Genomic DNA, 20,620 nt, shown 5'->3' with positions numbered 1-20,620 from the left:
TAGTAACTGCATTGTGTGAAACGGCACAGCAAGTTAACCAGACATTACATCTACTGTACTTGTAACAGCTCATATCACGATACAGAGCATTGAATGTCCCTGAGGAAGTATATGGCAGGCCAGACAACAAAGGTGACATCACACAAAGCACATCCATAACCCACAAGATGGGTAACAACTGGCTTTGACTTGCAATCTGAGTTCTGCCAGTTAACATCTAAGAATCATGCTGCATATCCTCCACCAAGAGCTGGGCTACAAATGTCAGTGTACGGAAAGCAAAACTAAAGCCACATGGTCTGCAAGTTGTAACTGGACTTTCCAGTATGGCACCAGGTGCCAAACCTGAGTGTGTATACTAGTATGCAACCAAACCGTCACTTATTCACAGGTATGTGAAACATACTGGTAGCATCAATACTAGGTACCCCATTCACAAACCCATGGCCGTGTTTTAGGGGGGGCGGTGGATATACAACTATAATTTGCCAACAACATGTACACCGAGGAGTGTATAGGCAACTCCACACGTTTGTCTCTACAGACACACCACAGGTAAGGTCTATCTACAATTTGGAGTCAGCAAACCCTAGAGCACTCATAGGGTCAGACATGTCAGGAAATGCAGAACTTAGTACACAACATATACTTCCAGTGAGGCCTGGCTTACATCAGACACAGAGTTGCTAGAACACCCATGATCATGAATTGCATGCACACCTAGGCCATTACACTCAGGTTCCACAGACTTGATGCACTACATGTGGAAGTACATGCTGCTAGGAGGTTCTACCTACTGTTTCAAACTTATGTAGGTAAATAGTGAAGCAGATGTCTATTGGGAAGCTATTAGCTCCACCAATCTTAGAGAACGTGGGTCTGAAAGGCTGACTAAATAGGGGCTGACTTCCAGTGCGACTCTTGGTGATACAAGTGTCAGACACATGACTATCCCCTGTACTCACAGTGGGGCCTACAGGGATGTCCTACAATCCCTACATGATACCATTGGATACGCATTGGCAAACTCAAAACATGTGAGAACTGCATTCCCATTCATGGAACAAGTGAAAAACTTGCCCAACGCATCCAACCTTGCTATGCGTCCAACTCACACTAGTCCATAACCAGCAAACACAACACATAACAGACATATCAACACTTACTGGAGTGGTCGGGTCCTCAAATGTCGCCACCTCTCCCACAGTGTAGGGTGCCGGTCCACCTGTAAGGTATGGAAGGAAGAAATGTGCTCAAAATCTGTGCACAGTGCAACAAGTTCATAATCATTTACAATGTGCAGGCTGAATAAGGACATGGCAGCCATTCAGACATGATGGTACTGCATCTGATATTTCACGGCCAACTTGTGCATAGCATGGGTCTCCTGTGACAGTTACACACATATCTCCACACATACATTGGCACTAACTATCATGTGGTTGCAAACTTGCTCCATAATTGGTGAGCACTAATAAATATGGAGTGTAATCGTCTCATCATGTGCATCCAAGAAAAACATCCAACGCCTGGTTACTTGAGGACTGCATTACCAGTCAAACATGCCTTGTGGCCATGACACATTTATTGCACATAGGCCCAATGTACAGAGGGAGGGGCAGGGACTCCTGTAAGCCAGCCTGTTGTTACAGTATAGTCAATTGATGTGGCCCAGCTATGGTGATTTGCACTAACCATGGAGACGTGAAGCCATGTGCATACACTTGGACTGCCATCCATATTTGGATTGTGGCTCAACTAACTGACATGTATCCAAAAAGATCAAAAAACCAAATAATCCCACACATTAATAGTACTTCTGTGAACGCTTTCCACCCACACTCACGAGACTAACATGAGACACATGTCTGAGCCACTTTGCTATTAACAATTGACGTGAAGGCAGCACTCATTTTCAGCATCATGTAGTGATTCTAAAGTCAGTCTAGCAATTGCGTCAACATAGTTGGCCTAAATGTTGGTACATCTGAACTTCTCTGTCAATAATACCCTACATAGACATGATTGGCTCCTATTTTGTTAGCTGTGCTGACAAAAAGGCCAGACAAATTTCCTTCATGGTAAAGTACTGTAAGTTTGCTGAGCACGTGCTACCTGACAGCTAGCAATTGTGATCCTTGCCATAGTGCATCAATGATCCCCTTAGATTTCCCCAGCATTACACACAGTCATCAAGTTAGCTGGCAGACATTGCACTAATCCCCTGATGTCACTACAGAGCATTTAATCGTGCACATTAACAATTGTCATACTCACCAACAGTGCCACCAATCATGATTCCCAGGTGGTCCAAGAGATCCTGCTCCCTGGTGATGAGGTCGGCACACCGGTGCTTCAGCTGGTGGTCACTCCTCTGGCTGGTATACACATGCTGCAGGTGATGCAGCACCTTTCCCCACCGGATTCTGAGCGCCTCTGTCGGGTACCCCTGTATGACCCTGCCTAGATCATGAGCGGCAAGAAATGTGTCACCAGCCAGATGAAGCCCCCCAACTCCTCTTCCCCCATCCTGCCAAGACGTGGCCTACCAGACATACTTATAGTTGAAGATAAGGAATAGGGGTAAAAGAAATAGAAAGGGGAAAAGGGTGAAACTAGGGGTAAAAATACAGAAATAAAGTAAACCTAAACACTAAAAGAGCCCAACTATCCCCAAACTAACACTACCCACAACAGACTCCCACAAACAAGAAATACACAAGATAAATGGAAAAATGTAGACAAAACACAGTAGTACAGTATACACAAACAATATTTAATTCACAAAATGACTTTACAGATAGCACACAGGACAAATACAGCACAAAATCTCTGGACAACACTCTCTACACAGCCACACAGTCTAGAAGGATCATAGACTGCAAAGTGAAAGTGAAAGTACACCCACTGTACATGATCTGTAAACAGGATATCCTATTACATCACTTCCTGTATGAAAAGTCCCGCCTTTTACACGTTATGCGTCATTTTTTGTTTACCAAAACTGTATTTGCGTCATTTTTTTGACGCACAGACGTGATTATTAACCCGCACCTACATAATGATACATGGACTGTACAAATATCTGGATGCGGGCTAAATTTCACTCCTGTGCGTCAAATAAAATGATGCGAATACAGTTTTGGTAAACAAAAAATGACGCACACTGCTGGGGACGTCAAAATTACAGTGCATTAACAGGTTTGGGGCATTTTTACTTGTTTTTTGGTTATTTTACATTTGGAACACATCAGAGATTGGCTAATTGAAGACAGTATGGTGTATGTTCACATGTGTGACATCATACTGCAGCGGAACATCATCCACTACACCCTTCACAGTATGTTCACAGTTGGCTGACGTCATAGATGGTCTTAAGTGTGGCCTACATATATGTGTGGCACAAATTGTGCATGTTTGTCATGAGGAGAGGATAGCAATGTGACGCACATATGTACAATACTTAAATGCCTTTGGCTCAAAGTGTGTGCTTTGACAACTAATGTGTTGGTTGACCAAGTGTTTGTGTACATCACATGAAGCATTATTGTACATATGGTTGTATGAATGTGACGTCCATGTGTCCAATCCGAAGATGCAAGTCAAATTTGGAATGAGCAAGGGCATGTGTTGGTCATACATGTAACAACACCCGTAAAGTATACTTCCAAGTTTTAGGGTCACGTAGACACCACATGTGACATAGCATGCACCAGATGGATGGCAGATACATGTTCATGTCAATGGTCCACATTTTCTACATCCTATGTCCTAGAGTACTGGTAAGAGCTTCCTAGGCACTAGTTGATGAATCCCACAGTGAGTCATACACATGCATTGAGCAAGTGGGTACCATGTTGTTTGCACAGACAGACAAGGGTCAATCTCATATGCATGATGACACCACAGTTGAGGCCATAGAAGTAAGCCCCAACTATCAAGTGGCTGTGGTGGACCAGCATACAAGACAACACGTGTCCAAATATGTCCAGTGATCAATTGCACATAGGTGTCTTGTTCATGTGTGTGGTCCAATGATGATCCTGTAGATTGTTTGGGGTGTAATTTGTCACAGTTCGGACCAGGACTCATCATGAGTCAGTGACAGCTATTCCTGTAACTACTGAGTATCCTTGGTTGATCAATGTGAGTAAAGTAGATGTGGACATGTAAACCAACATGTGGATGGTCCCACCCTGTCACTAAAGACGTGTAATGAGACAGTCAACAGGGCAACCTTGGTGTGCTGAGTGAGATAATGTCTCAATTGTCATGTTCCGGCAGGTGTCATTACAACATTTGTACACAGATTGGCCTCTGCACTTCCCACTGCATCTGGGAACATCATAGCCTCTGTGCTGTTTATTCTCGCAGCTATTCACCACAAACGGCCCATCACTATGTTGTGCGCACTGTGATGCTGTGTGTGAACTGTCATGGTTCTGACATTTGTGTATTATTCACGGACATTATCAGAGGTTGCTGGTTGTGCTGAAAGCCCCGTACCCAATCCCTGCCTATGACCCTGGGACACTGTCACACTTTGTCATTCATGCATATATGCAACCCAGACAAGGGATGGGCCATGGATTTTGCATTTCCAAGAGGATGTAACTCAAATGGTACAGTTAAAAGGCAGATGATGCTATACAATGTATTTGGGTATGCATGGAAGAAGCCCATGCCCAATGCCCCCTGATGAATGGGAGGTTCTCTTACGCACGTGTGGTTCATATGTAGACACAGGGATACTTTAGTGTGACGCACAGACAGTTGTCAGTCAGGCTGACAGAATGCAAGGTGATTCAGGAGCCAGCTACTGGACAAGTTACATAATCAGTGGTCTGACTGAGACTGTTTTGAGGACAAACTAGACAGTTGACATGTCAAACTGTGTTCGTCCTGTGTTTTTGAAGGTGACAAATGAACCCAAGGGCTGTGTTACACGGCTTAATTAGTATCAATGGTTGACGGCGTATTTGACATAATGGCAACTCCTATGCTGTTCCAGGCATCATCAGTGGCAGTGCTTTTTGAAATGGGTGGTGTGCATGGAGGTGATCACAGGTGTGGGCTGCATCTGTTTCTCACCAGTCCTGTAGGTGAGACTTGCATTCTAAGGGCCAACAGACATTTTCACAAGGGGAAGCAATCTACATGTGTTAACAGGGCTTTGAAACTAGAAGACAGTGTATAAATTGACCTGACGTCCATGCAGTCAGATGTAATATGACAATGGCATACCTTAGGAAAGGGTGTAGCACACTGGTTTGCTAATGTTGGTCTGTGTGTGGAGAGGCGGTATTATCAGGGTACACATCTTAGTATTCCAGGTGCATGGGTGTGTCAGGAGTTAGGAAATGGGCTGACATGTGCATGGAATGTCATGTGTGCAATGCATGTCATATGTGTGGCACTTGTGATGTCTATGTTCTGCTTCTATGGAACTCTAGTCACAGATATTCCTTGCAAATATTGGATGCAGTTGGATTAACTGCTGTCAAGGGTCTTGTCAGACATTCCTGTTAGTGATGCCAAAGCACATTGACTGCCTCATGTATGAGGCTTGTTTTCCCCTTATTGAGTGATGGTGTCATAGTTGTGTGCCATATGCTGCGTTGGACCTTGCTTTCAACATGTATGTGTGAAATAGTTGTGGTCCTCTGCTATTGGCCTTCAAAGGAGATATGTACATGATATATGTCATTAAGAGTGTGTGTGTATGTGACCATTGTATGTTAGGCATCACATTAGCTATGGGATGTTCCGTGTCCTACTCAGTATCTCAGCAATGCTCCATGAGGCAACACTCTTATTCTGATAAGTAGAGATGAAGGTGTGCAAAAAGGAATAGCCAGACCATGATATGGTGATTAGAATAGGTGTTTATTTAAATTAGTTAACTAAAGTGGTGAAGGTGATCATATTCAGAAGAAATTATTTACAATCTGTTGCCGCCTGCGTATACCAGCAGCTGTGTTCTGTAGTTCCCCCTCCTGTTGCAGGCCAGCATCCTCCTCTTCAGGCATGTGTGGCTCTGGTTCCAGGAGGGGAATGTTTCTTCTGATGCAAATGTTGTGCAATATTGCACATGTGAGGATGATCCTACAGACCATCTCGGGGGAATATAGGAGGCTACCACCAGTGATGTCGAGGCAGCGGAACCTTGACTTGAGGATGCCGAAGGTCCGCTCGACAATGCTGCGTGTCCTCCTATGGCCTCGTTGTAGGCACGCTCTGCAGCTGTACTTGGGTTGCCAAATGGTGTCATAATCCATGACTGGATGCCATACCCCTGATCAGCTGCAAGAGAAAATGAATGGGATCATGTTGATGTAGCTGGCACTATTGAAAAGACCTTTAATGGCAGTAGTTGTCTTGTGTTGTCTGTGACTCTTTTGTGTACTAATGAGACATCCTATGCTTGTAGGCTGTACCATCTGCATTGTGTTGTTTCCGTGGCTGAATGAGTGTTTGTCTGCTAACCGTTTGTCAGCAGTATGTTTTGGGATTTGCAGTACAGTGTGCCCTCCCTAGCATTGTGACTTGTGATACAGGTGTCTGTGTGTCTTCACTGGGGGTGAGATGATAGTTCCATGCACAGTTAAAATTGAAAGTGTTGTTAACACGTTCATATCAAAGTACCCTGGACAACCCATGCCTTGAAACTTAAGCAATGGATTAATGTAAAGGTCATTGGGACACTTACAATTTGCAAGGTGACATTTAGGCAACCACACTCATTGACGTCTTAACATTAGGCTGTACAGTAATTTCCGATGTGTGACAGGTTCAATGGTGACTTAAGAAACATGGCTAGTGATGTCAGGACCTCAGTGTGTTCCTGTTGACATGTTGCTGTTGTGGTGTATGTGTTGTGTGTCCTAGAGGGTTGCTGTGCAGTGTGTATATAAGTAGGTTTTTGTACTTACCAACAAGTAGTCCATTGCCATACCGTCCATCCTGGAAGTGTTCATTGATGGTGCAGTGACGGAAGATGTATGAGTCATGTACACTCCCAGGATATTTTGCCACGATGTTGGTGATCAATCCCTGGTGATCGACTATGGCCTGCACGTTGATGGAATGTGTGTGCTTCCTGTTGCGGTAGAGGTGTTCAGTTGCAGCAGGTGGCACAAGGCGTACATGTGTGCAGTCGATTGCACCAAGGACGTGTGGGAAGCCACTGATTGCGTAGAACCCCTGTTTTGTTTTCTGCTGCTTCTGCAGTGTGTTAGGGAAGCAGATGTGGCGGGGTGTCAGTTGAATGATGGCATCCAGTACTTTGGGCAAAAAGGCGGAGAATGATGGTTGTGATATTCCACCAACCAGGGCACCAGTTGTTTGGAAAGAGCCACTTGCCAGCATGTGAAGTACGGCAAGCAGCTTTGTTTCTGTTGGGATGGTGCCGGATGTCACCAAAGTGGGGGCCAACTGCTGTTCAATGTTTCGCAGCAGCTGCTGAATGGCCTGCCAGTTCAACCGGTACCTCTGTATGATGTCGTGTTCCCTGAGGCCCTGAAGGGTTGTTCTTGGGCAGAATATCCTTTCCTGCCTTCTGCGCTGCCTTTGGGGTCCCTGCTGGTGTTGTTGTAGCTGCTGTTGTTGTTGTTGCTGCTGGGCTCTGCGTCTGCGTGCACGCTGGATTAGAATCACCTCCATGGCTCTCTGCTGCTGCTCTGCTGTTTGTTCTGTGTGCTCTGATTAAATACAGGTGTGTTTGCCCCATTTTAACGCCTGCCCTGACCTAGGCGTTATTTTTTGACGCAAATCGGGCTGTGCGTCATTTCTGGCTCCGCCTCCCCGCCGTGCGTCATTTTTGCCCGAAAGCTTAAATACGACGCACGGCCCTTTTAAAGCCATTTTTGGGACGGGAACGCCTACCTTGCATATAATTAACACAAGGCGGGTTGCGCATCCAAAAAATTACGCATACAGCGGAATTTTGTCATCCGCGGGCTTGGGCGTCAAAGTTTAAATACGGGGCAACGTTTGCACTGATTGTGCGTCAAAAATTTTGATGCACAATCGCCGCAGTCGGAGTATAAATATGCCCCTAAGTTTCTAAAATCTGATAGCACAAAGTGTCATGCCTTACTCACAGACCTCATTGATGGTAGGAAAAAGGTGGCAGATTTAAAAAGGGACACTACGAGGGCATACGGGGAAGAATTACTGGCCTTAGCACACGCAGAACTAATGGCCCAGGGACCAGGAGTGCCTAACAAATGTACACAACATACAAACAACACGGACCCCCTGCCCGTAGAATACAGGTTGGACACCTCCCAGCTGAGTTTTACAGGGGAGGAATTGAAATGCTGGAGTGATGACAAAGTGTGTGAAAGATTGGAATATGCAATACTAAAATTACAAAATTGGAAGAAATTGTTAGACGGGTTACAGACAGCGCAGGTGTTAAAGGACCTAGAGAAAGGAACAGAAAAAGTAACCCAAATGCCCAAAGGTACATCTGCATTTCACGACATCACACTTGTACGAGAAAGGGGAAGTGACTTCTGATGGCGGTGATGCCTGCAAGGTCCCAACCCCTCCAGCATTGATGCAAATATTCTGTGTGTTGACGGAGAATAATAGGATACAATGCTGTGTTCCAAAAAATACTGGCTGTATACAGGTGTAACGTGTTTTCTCCTGACCTGGATTACCATTTGTTTGGTGAAATAGTTTGTGTGAATATTCCCCGTTACCGAGTGTCATTGTTAATTATTTTTTGAGTGCTGGTTTCTGTTTCAGAGTGTACTAGTATATGTGATTAGAAGGGCTATCCAATAGCATTTATTTGTTCATACTTATTAAATGCCTCAGTGGTGGGACTTTAGATACAGGGACAGTAACAAACTATTAATATAATGTTATCAGTAGATCTACAATGTCACTTCTGAATGTATGTCCTGTGTTACACTTACACTATAAGAGAAGGACTTGATGCATTGATTATACTCTCAACTATACAGTGATGGTTGGCTATTACTATTAACATGTGTTTTCCAAATTTATTACTGCATATTATTTTTTGAAAGTATAATTAGAGAAGTTTATGTTGCGAGTGTGAGGCAGTGATGAGAGGGAGAGAAATTTTGTTTCTGTGTACATTAGGATTAGGAGTGCGCAAAGAGGAGGAATTTATTTAATTTAGTTACCCCATAAATCGGTCAGATATGTCCCTTTATAAGATTTTGTGCATCTGCTGAGCAGTTCTGGATTGATGCACTACCACTTGCTTCATTGGTCAAGAGAGGCACCCTTGACAAAGTTGTCAAACTGAGCACTGTCTGAAATACTGTTTGACTGGCCTATGAACATGTCTGGTGCTGAGAAGTTATTATCTGCTAAGACATTTTGACAGCAGTTTGCATTGCCTTCAGCATTAGGTGCTGCAGGCCCTTCCTGGATAGACAACACTACCTGGACATGATCTCCAACAGGGAGATTGGGCTTGGGTCACCTGTAAAGTAGGAGGGACTGACCACAGCTCTTACACCAAGAAGGTAGCGGAACATGGACATCCGCAGCAGCAGAAAGGAGTGGAACAACCATCACGGTAGAGTCTCCGCTCAACAAGGGCTGCTCGTGCCTCCAAGAGACCGAGGGTGTAAGCGGGCCCTGTTTGGTTCTAATACAAAGTAATCAAGTCATCCTTTGATGCCACACTGAAGGGGTACCACCGACTGTGGCACAGCTGATTGCCATTTCATGGTACTGTAACTGCAGGCTGTTGGCTCCGATAATGGGGGCCCTCTACAAGTGCAACTTTTAAAGGCTTTATTCGCCTCCTCCAAAGAGTATAACTGCAATGACTATGGGCACCGTCAACCTCATCAACTGTCAACTTCACAACCTTCATCTCCTGCAGTTATAGCTGAAAGACCTTAGTAAACGTTCAGTTCTAGAGTACCTGGCCTCCATTCTATAATACCTTTTGCCTCAAGTACTGGTGACCTCTGGGGCAAAATATAAGGTATAGGAAATTGATCATTTTGAAATTCTCTTTTGAAAATTCAATAAGGCAACAATGTCCGACACTCCTTCAAGGCCCACCAAGAAATAGCCATTGGCACTAGATTTTCTTTGTTTGTTGTGCTACTTCTCATGGTGTCTGCTGATTTCCCACGGATCACCCTTACTTCAAATAGGAGCATTAAATGACAATGAGACTTTGAACATTAAAACTTTGAACTTCTTTCCCAAATTATCAGTAGAAGTAAGCGCCACAGAGATGAGCAAAGATGCTTTGGGGAACAAAGAAGAATGTTAAATTGAAAGTGAAGTATGATGTAAAGATAAATATATTATGTAATTTGATGTTTGCGCACACCTGCTCCAACAGAAAGAAAAAAATAATAATAGAGTAGTACCATACATCACCTTTGCCAACTACATCCGTGAAAGACATAGAACAGCATCAACATTCCATTTCCTGTCAAACAAGAGTTGTCATTGATACTAATGCATAATATCAAGTACAGGTGTAGTGATCATAATAGGAGGAATGGGTTGTTGTTAGGTTAAGACTAGATTGGTAAGTAGTGGCCCAACTTTGCTTCCCAGATTCCAGGTAGAGGAATAAAATATTTGTTCCAAATTACACACACACACCTGATAACAACTAAGGTTAATGTCCCATGTGCAACATTGCTTATATCAGGTGAAGAGAGTATCAACAGAGAGCTATCAACAGCTACAGCAGTTAAGTGTGAGGGTCTTGTATTCTGGATTCATAGCTCACACACCAAGAAAGCTGTTGGATCAAAGGATGCCCAGCTGCCACCTACAGTGCCCATGAAAGTTTCTCCCTCACAGCAGGGATACAACCTTCGATCAACAAGTACCACCAGTCAACACTGACAGGACTGCTTGTGCTACACTCCTACAGGAGTCAGAGGGTGTAAGCGGGTCCTCCAGTGAACAAGTACAGTGTTTCAGAACTGCTCGTGCTGCACTCCTACAGGATTCAGGAGGTGCAAGCGGGTTCTGCAGGATCTCTTCATAGACTACTCGTGCAGCACACCTCAGAAGAAGTATATTGATATAAAATATCAGCAGGAGTGGTTTCAAGTGCTAGTAACCTCTGATACCACCCTGTAAAAAATACCAGAGGAGCATATAAAGGCTACAAGAATGAAATTTCAGAAAAAGGACGTTGAGGCAGTTGTTATGACACAGATTCCATGATGCCAAGAAGAAGAAAAGAGGAGAAGTGGCCTATGGTAATTACGGCAATTTGTACCCCGATACCAGCTATAATTATCACAGCGATGTTGATAATATATAGAGGAAACATACAGATACCATTTCTAGACCAAGAACATTATGAGAACGAAACTGGTAAAGATGAGGGGATACTGGAAGTAGAAAATGCGAAGAATGCAAACTTGGGGAACACGACACAGTGGGTGAAATACACAAAATGGGATGAAGATGTGGAGGATTACAAGGAAAATACATTTGTGCAGATGACAGCTATGTATAAAGAATTTGTGAATGTGTCTGACGGTTATATTTGCACTCACCTACCGACCCCCACCCAGGGGAAGAGTAACTATACTCAGATTCCCCTCACCGAATATATTGCATGTAATATACTAAACAACATGTTCAGGAGGGAAGTGAAAGGGACAATAAAGAGGAGGCTGAAGAAGGGGAAAAACAGAGGAAAAAAGGGATAGCATCATTGCAAATTGGGTATCTACACTAGAAGCGGGTAAAATGCCAAGTATAGAAGAAAAGAGTGGAATTGCATATCTGATATCTGTGCTCCAGGTAGATAGCATCTGACCAACTAAGACAAGTGTAGAAGAAGGGACAGAAGGTAAAGGGATGAATACGTGTTGGGAATTAACACCAAAGGCAGGGGAAAAGGAATTGTTGGATGCTTTCAACACAGGAAGGGATAAGGGTCCCACCCAGGGTGGGACTAGCATTGAAATGTCATCAGCATCCCTTGTGATAAACAAGAAGAAAGCACCGTGGTGTTTCCAATACCATAAAGGCAGCACTACTACTACCGACAATAGCAGCATAAAGGTAGGAAGTAGTAGCTGCAATAAAACCTCAGGCTTGGACAATATACAGAATAGCTCAACAGGTTTGTCCATAGGTCTCACAGCCCCAAAAGGAATATTTATAATATGTGGGTCGGCTGCATACTTTAGATTATAGTGGGTTTGCAAGGCACCTGCTACCTAGCATTCATGTTACCTCGAATAGTGCATGTAACAGAGTTGCCACAAGATAAAAAAGGAACACCTGGGAGGGTACGCAGAGAGAGGACGCCCACATGGTAGGATATGTTCATGGCAGTGCAGGATGTCATCGTGATGCCATTAGGAATAGCACATTCACAATATCAAATTCGCATATTGGCCGAATTAGTAGAGAAATTGGCTAGTTCAACAGCAGCAGCCTTGAGTAACATTACTGAGGAGCTCACAGACATGCAAGCTGTTGTAATACAGAACAGGCTTGCGTAAGACATCATACTAGCAAAAGGCGGTGGTGTATGTGCCTTGATCCATCAGGAATGCTGCATATATATACCGGACAAGAGCGGGAACATAAGGAAGGCGATATTGGAAATAAGGAAGGTAGAAGAAGGAGCGAAGAAAGTGGACGATGGGACAAGAGGTAGGAGGATTGCTGGATGGCATAGCAGCATGGTTCAGGGGTTGGGGTACCTGGTTGATAGAAGTTCTGGTGATATGGATCGTGGCATTGATCACATTGTGTGTGCTGATACAGGTTTGTCTGTCCTTCATAGCTCTACTGTTGAAAACAACCTGTTGTAGGAGCCACGAAGATTACCCTAAGCAAGGGTACGAGGAAATGCAAAGAGAAAAGAATAAGGTTGAAAGGACGCCAATACATCAGGACCTTTGAGGTTGTCATTGAGTATCAGAGGGTGGAATGTGGAATCGCATTTCGGTTCTTCACCAACTTGGGCCTAATGGGCCCTGTGATACACAATGACAATTGGGCCTATCTCTGTGGGACAATGTACAACTAACACAAACTATGCTTACTGATATGTTTCTGATATTGCCTGAAACGCACTATTGCAAGGCTTGCCGTTGGAACAGCCACCCTGAAATATAATTGTCATTGCATGTTAGCTGAAGCAGTCTTCCTTCTTGAAGATACCATTTGTGTACATGCTGTTCTCAGTTCTGTCATAAGATGTATCACGTCATATTAGACACGGAGGACATATTAGGTAACTTCCTTGTCTGTGCTTCAATTTACTATAGATGGTGCGTTATGAAGAACTGACTGTAGCACCTTTAGCAATAGTGAAGAATTGATCATACGTCAATGTCAAGGACCAATGAAATGCTCGATGCTCGTGGTTTGTTTGTGGTTTGATATTATTAAAAAAATCATGTATTACTTCCTTATTCAGACTGTTCGAGCTAAATTTATGCTGCTCAGTCTCCATGTACGTGTATTTGTTGTTTCGAAATAAACCTTTTTGTCAACCAGGAAGAGCGGACAGTTGTTTGTATCCTGAGATGGGTATCTAAAATTCAGCTTCCACAGCTAGAGAGATTATACTTATCTACTTCTGACTGGCAAAAACATACATTAATAATGAGATGTTACACATATGTATAGGATTAAACATAATAGTTCCTTAATGAAATATGAGAATTTGAGTGATCTTAGTCGTTCAGTTTTTTTTTTTTTTCTTCAAATATGGAATACCAGCGTGCATAAACGGGACAGGGGAAGGGTAGATAAGGAATGGTAAGATTCAGGGAGAAGCTCCCTGAAGGGGAGATTTAACAAGAGGGAAGAAACTGACTTCTGAAGTGAAATATTCGACCTGTAGCTTCTTAGAAAACCTTGAAAGTCCTCCACACAGAATAAACAACATTGGAGACACCACTCTCTTCACCTGAACTCCTGCTAGTAGGGCTGACAACTTCTTAGGGAATGAAAGTGCACCTAAACTCTGAATGCAATTACACACACGGAGTGGGTGCGGAAGAGAGACACTGCTCTCAGAGTTCCGGGATCCTCCGAAGATAGCGGAACAGACTCTTGAGAAGAGACACCATTCTATGACAGGACAGGAGGCTCAGATTATGCTTCTCTTTCTTTACTACTCAAATTTCAGCAGCCAATCAAAATACAGAAAACATTAAACTACCTTTCCCACCATGCTTTACACGACATGTCCACCAATCACCAGCTCCATGACCCTATTAGAGTCCATAACACATAGGAGAACTCCTCTTCCTTTGCTGCTTTTCGGTGAGATAAGTGCTCATTTTAGTATCTCTTTATTCTGGGGCTCGTTAGGGAGATTTCTGTGGTTGGTATTCTGGTTTTGGCGGCGTGCGCGCTTTGATTGCCGCCGCGCCCTTGGTAAACTGTCTTTTTTGCCCTCTTTGGTTTATTTCTTCAGGTTAGTTCCGATCCTGGGCAGGGTTCAGCATTCTGGACGCGCCGGCTTCCAAGGATCTTTTCAGGTGAGTTCTTTGGCCTGCTGCTTTCCCCGGCCCTCTTGGGCCCTGCTTTAGGTGTTTAGTTGCGCTTCTGCGCGCGACTGGTGCCTTTCCCTGGTGCGGCCCGGGTCGGAGAGCTAAGTCAGTGCGCGTAGCCCAAATCCTACTAGATCGGCTATTTGGGCTACATGCATTCCTTTGTTAGTTTCTCCTCCTCCCGGCCATTGACAGCACGTCAGAATTGCACGTTTTCCGCATTTCTGACATGCCTGCCTTCAGTGTAGACGTCTGGCTCTGGCTGCAATAACGGAGCAAGCCCTGCATTCCTAGCGGTGTGCACGCTTTCTGGAAAGTTTCTTTTCACGGATTTAAGCTCTCTTGGACACCCTCAGAGTTTATTTGGGGGGGGATGCAATATTTATACAGCAGTGGCTTAGGAGCCCTCTTAGAAATATTTTCCTGTTGCACCTGGAGTGGTCCCCCCCACCCCCCATTGTTGAGTCCAGTGTACGACTGGTTTGATTTTTGCCTGTTTGCAGTGCATTCAGATATAATGACCAAGTGTTTGCCCTTTGAGGAGGAGGAGTTTGGGCAAGGCTATGAGGAGGCCCTCGGTCCTCAGTTGGGAGACGGTTTGTCTGAGGTTATTAATGCCTCAGTGCAACAATCTCTTAGCAGGGCTTTGGCGGTTTCCGTACCGCAAAAAAAATCAACCAAGCTGTTTTGGCAGCTTTGAAGCCCCTCACTCAGCAATTTGAATGCTATGTCAAGAAACAGGGCTTGGCTCCCTTGACAGATCACAAGTTGGCGGAAGAGTGCCCTTCGGCTGCGGCTAGACCGAAACATCAAACCTCTTCGTGGCCTCATGATGGAGCCTTGTCGGCTTTGACCCAGTCTTCTTCCGACCATGTGTATTGCTCCCTTCAGTCTACTTCCAAAGGATCGCCTCTTGGGGCTGAAGTTTCGTCTGTTTCAGATTCAGCCACTTCCGACTCCTCTCATTCCAGTAGCTCCTTGCGTAAACGCAAGAGGGCTAGGAGATCGGCTTCTTCTCATACCAAGGAAAGGTCTAAGTCTCCTTTCAATCCGTTCCAGTTTAACCCGGAGGATATTATTCATCTTCGTTCTGCGGATTGGGCCCCAGCGCAAGCCGTGGCGGATTATCTTCATGATAAGGAAGGGCTTTGACAAGGAGGTGCAGAATAGGTTGCGGGCTGAGTGCCCTGGGCCAGAAATTCCGGACAAGGTGGCAGAGACATCAGACATTGATCCCAGCATGCTTACTTTTCTTAAGAAATTCGCTAGGGAGCCCAAAAAAAGCATTGACAGGGCTTGCCGCTCGTGTCAAGACAAGCTTTTGGACCTTTCGGGTCCTTTGGCCAAGATCTTGGAAATGGCATTAAGAGCAAAAGAGACTGGAGCTCCAATTGACCTTCATACTTTGGCTAAATGGGCGCAGAGGGCAATTTGTTTATTAGGAAATGCTAACTGCGCCATATCAACAGAAAGGTGCAAGTCTCTCTCATGAGAATTGATTCTACCTTGACGGAGTTAGCAGCTGCGGATGCGGGTCCCCTGGCGGAAGGTTGTCTTTTCGGCGACAAGTTTGTCAAAAACAGCCAAGTATGAGACCACCTTTACTACCCTGGATAAGGCGCTGGCAAACTTGAAAAAGGTTTTCCATTTGGGCCTTTTTGGACGGGAGAGGGAGGGGGCCGCTCGTCGGGCCGTTCGAACTTCGAAGGCTCCCAGCGAGGCTCTTTCAGTAGAGGTCAGGACTATGCCAGAGGAAGTGCTTTCTTACTCTCCCGCTTCCTTCGTCGGCGTGGACAGCGGAGTGGCCCCAGAACCAGCATCCAGTCAAGTTTGTCTGCAGGTGAGACTTCTAGATTGTTCTCTCATTCAGTTGGGGGGGTTGTGTGCAGTATTTCCTCCACAACTTGTATTGTGTGACTCAGGATGAATGGGTGTTGCAGACTGTTCAGGGTTTCCGTTAGTTCTTCCAGACTCCGCAGCAGGAGAGTATTCCTCCTCCTCTCAATTTTTCCCTACAAGTCGCCATCGTGATAGATTCCGAGATTCAGGATTTGTTCCAGAAAAGAGCGATTGCTTTCTGCGAACCCCATCCTTCTGGTTTTTGCAGCAACATCTTTCTGGTACAAAAAAAAGGAGGAGGGCATCGCTTGGTTTTAAACCTACGAGAATTCAACTCATTCATCGTCTACTGGCATTTCAAAATGGATGGTCTTCATCTGTTACCAGATGATCTTCAGACGGGAGACTGGTTGATGCGACTAGATCTCAAGCATGCGTATCGGACCGTTCCCATTGGGTGCCCTCACAGACGTTTCCTCCAGTTCAGGTGGAGGGACTTTTGGACAGTCCTGCCCTTCAGGCTCTCCTCAGCACCTTGGTGTTTCATCAAGTTGCTCAAGCCGGTGGTTGCACACCTGAGGGAGAAACTGATCCGCTTGATCATATATCTAGACGACATTCTGATCATGGTGCAATCTCAGGAATTGCTCAAGCAACACGGCCGGACGACCATCTCCCTTCTTCAGGATCTAGGTTTTGTCATAAACTAAAAGAAAATCGATCCTTACTCCTTCCAGGACTGTAGAATTCTTAGGTTTCGTGATCGATTCAGAGAGGTCACTATTGGTCCTTCCCAAGTCCAAGCTTCGGGACGTCAAGAAAGAACTTCAGGGGGCATTAGCCAAAACCTCTCTGTCCCTGATGAAAATTGCTTGGATTGTGGGTCTGCTGGCCTCTTCAATTCGAGCAATTTTTCCAGGGCCCCTCCACTACAGAGCGTTACAGAGACTCAAGATCCGCCATCTTCAGAGAGGCTTGACCTATTCGGATCTGGTTCCTCTGACGGATTAAGTTAACTCAGAGCTCAATTGGTGGCTGACGCAGGTCGATGCGTGGAACGGCAGAGCTATATTCAGCTCCCAGCCGGAGACAGTGATAGAATCGGAGGCCAGCCTTTGGGGCTGGGGAGCGAGATGCGGGGACATCTCAACAGTTGGGGGGGGGGGGGGGGGGGAATTGTGAGATGGTCTCCGCAGGAACTTCAGTTGCACATCAATTGCCTGGAGTTATTAGTGGGTTCTTTTGCAATAAGGACTATCGCCCAAGAAGGTTTCATGTTCCATTCTTCTGCGGATGGACAATATCGCAGCGGTCAGGTATATCAATAAGTTGGGGGGCTCCAGGTCCCCTGTCCTGACCGAAAAAGCCAAAGATTTTTGGCATTACTGTATGAAACACAGAATTATTGTGACTGCAGGAATATTTTCTGGGTCAGATCAATGTGGTAGCGGAATGGAATTCCAGATACCTCAGGGATTACAGCGACTGGAAGCTTCTGCCTCGATTATTCCTTCTGACTCAGCAATTGTGGGGCCCATGCAAGATAGATCTTTTTGCCTCATGTCTGAACAAGCAGATAGAGGATTTTTTCAGTTGGAGGCCAGATCCGCTGGGGAGGGCCACGGAAGCTTTCCTTCAGGATTGGGCCAGGTCCCTCAATTATGCCTTTCCTCCCATCGCCATGATCCCGAGGGTGGCAACTCAGATCAGAGAGCAGAGGTAATTCTGATCACTCCAGTTTGGAGAGCTCAGCCTTGGTTCCTGTTACTGCTGGAACTGGTGTGCGACTCCTCTATATCTTCCTTTTCTCCAGACATGCTTCTGGGTCCGCAGGGAGAGAAGCATCCTCTGGTTCTCGAGAGGCAGTTGCACTTGATGGCTTGGAGGCTTTCAGGCAACAGTGGCACTTGCCAGGCATTTCGCAATCGGCTGAAAGATTTATCGATAGGGCTTGGGCACCCTCCACTAGGAAGAGGTATTTCTCCACTTGGGGAGTCTGGAGGGGTTGGTGCCTGGAACGGCATTTGGATTCCGTGGCATCCAGGATTGTCCAGATCGAGAATATTTTGTCACAGAAAGCCGAGGAAGGAGTGTCGTACAGGGCAGTAAACAACTTTCGGTCAACTATTTCTGCGGGCCAGGCCAAGGTCGATGGCTTTGCAGTTAGTATGCATTTTGTGGTGGCTAAGCTTCTGAAGGGTATGAGGGTTTCCAATCCTCCCTTTCCCAGGTATGCGTTCTTTTGGGACGTGAACTTAGTTCTTAACTTGTTTGAGAGATGGCCTCAGAATTCAGATTTGTCTAGGAAACCATTGTCAGCTAAGTTAGCAATGCTATTATGCTTGGCGGCTTGTCGAAGATCTTGGGGCGTGAAGGCCTTGGATCTTGCAGGTAGAGTTTTTACACCAGACGGTGTTTCTTATTCGATCTTTAGAAGGACTAAAGACAATGTCTACGGGTATAGAATACTTTGTATTTCCATTTTCTAAAATGTTATGTGTTGTAGAGTGCCTAAAAGAATATGAACAATGTACTAGATTACTCCGGTCGAATCTGACGGGTCAATTGTTGATTTCACTCCGTAAACCCTTTAAACCTATCTCTGCAGCTACCATTGCTAGGTAGTTGTGCATTGTAATGGTTAAGGCTTGTATTGATACACATTTATTTGGAGGGCTCTCAGTTCGAGGTGCAATGGCATCTAAATCTGTACGTTTAGGTGTGGCTGTGCAGGATATTATGAAATCAGCTGATTGGTCCTCGGACTCTACCTTTAAACAGTTTTACTACAAGCCAGGTGATTTTGCATCTAGAGTTTTTCAAGCAGCTTTAAACTAGCATAATCTGAGCCTCCGGTCCTGCCATAAAATGTAAAATTTGCTAGCAGTCACACCAAGAATTTTAAATCCTCTTAAGGACACGGAGGCAAGGATTATCCCTCCCAGGGATTTATGTGCTGTTTTGGCTGGCAATATGTTAATTGCAGACTATATTTGGATATGTTTTAATGCCCCCTCCAGAGTTATGAAGTTGATGTGTAGCATCACCATGCTATTATTATTTTTTCCATTTTTCCTAGGATCGGAGCAAAAGTCAGAGTGACAAGGATGTAATTTCCAATGAATCATGGTGGGACATTCTATCTGTGGTGAACGATAGTCTTCAAGCAGTTCTTCCTCGTGGATGGTTTTTCCAAGTTTTTGGTTTATGATCCTTCGTTATGCAGTTCGTGAAGCAAAGAAAGAGGAGTTCTCCTAAGTGTTATGGACTCTAATAGGGTCAGGGAGCTGATGATTGCTGGACATGTCGTGTAAAGCATGATGGGAAATGTAGTTTAATGTTTTCTGTATTTTGATTGGCTGCTGGAATTTGAGTAGTAAAGAAAGAGAAGCATAATCCTCGCCTCCGTGTCCTTAATAGAATTTAACATTCTTGGCGCGATTGCTAGCAAATTTTACACACTCACTCAGATTATTACAGAGCATGTGTAGAAGAGAGACTCTGCTCTCTGGAACCGCAAGCACAAGATAGCGTTAAAGGCTCTGCCCAAAACAGGAACTTGAGGAGGAGAATTAATACTAGACATCAATCTCCTCAGCTCACAAATTGAAGTGTGCAGGGTGGGGTTCATGCAGCTGTATTCAACAGGATTGTCTTGCAATATTTTATTGCTAAAAGGGAAAGTCAGGCAGATCCAGTAGTATAGTGGCCATCTTGTAATGCTTTACCGTCCCTGTAGTTCAATATAGTGCTCCCTCCCACACCAAACTTCCTAATACCATGGATAATTACAGCAACCTTGCCCTGGTTCCTGACAGTTATTTAGTGGAGTAGAGCCACCCTTTGATCGAGAACCGCTGTTTCTTTTTTTTTTTTTTTTTAAATAGACCAGGCTGTGGCTGGTTCTCAGATTTGGAAAGAACCTTGGCCTCCACAAAGATACCGTGCCTGGGGGCTCTTCCCACCCCTCCAGTCACTAACTCAGTAATCAGAGTCTGTGATGCTGTAGCACTTAAAGTGGGACTGACATCCTTCCCATTTCTAACTACACCTATTTTAGCCAATACAGATTTCACCCCTGGCCTACAAATGCATTCAGTCAATGGCAAGAAGGTGGTTGCATGCGTGCCGGGTGTTTGACTCTGTAGGGGTCATCCCTTTTGAACAACTCAAAAAACGGACCACATCCTGAAGGAAGAGGATAGCATCCAATACCTACAAATCCTCCATTGGCTTCTGCAACCCTCCGTCAGACCTCATGTCGAGAGACCCGTAAC

The 20,620-nt window shown here is 44.9% G+C and overlaps 1 long non-coding RNA gene across 2 annotated transcripts; it reads left to right on the top strand.

The window, feature by feature from the left end:
• The first annotated feature begins 14,203 nt into the window (after positions 1–14,203).
• LOC138284518 (uncharacterized) lies at positions 14,204–19,739 on the top strand. 2 transcript variants are annotated; one of them, XR_011201411.1, is made up of 3 exons: positions 14,204–14,274; positions 14,429–14,492; positions 19,423–19,739. It is a non-coding gene; the product is annotated as an uncharacterized lncRNA (long non-coding RNA). The 2 variants fall into 2 exon arrangements; XR_011201410.1 differs by having other exon boundaries at positions 14,251–14,492.
• The last annotated feature ends 881 nt before the right edge of the window (positions 19,740–20,620 follow it).

The sequence above is a fragment of the Pleurodeles waltl genome, chromosome 3_1 (genome assembly GCF_031143425.1).
Source record: "Pleurodeles waltl isolate 20211129_DDA chromosome 3_1, aPleWal1.hap1.20221129, whole genome shotgun sequence".
Lineage (NCBI taxonomy): Eukaryota > Metazoa > Chordata > Amphibia > Caudata > Salamandridae > Pleurodeles > Pleurodeles waltl.
This window is presented reverse-complemented; position numbering and strand designations above follow the sequence as displayed.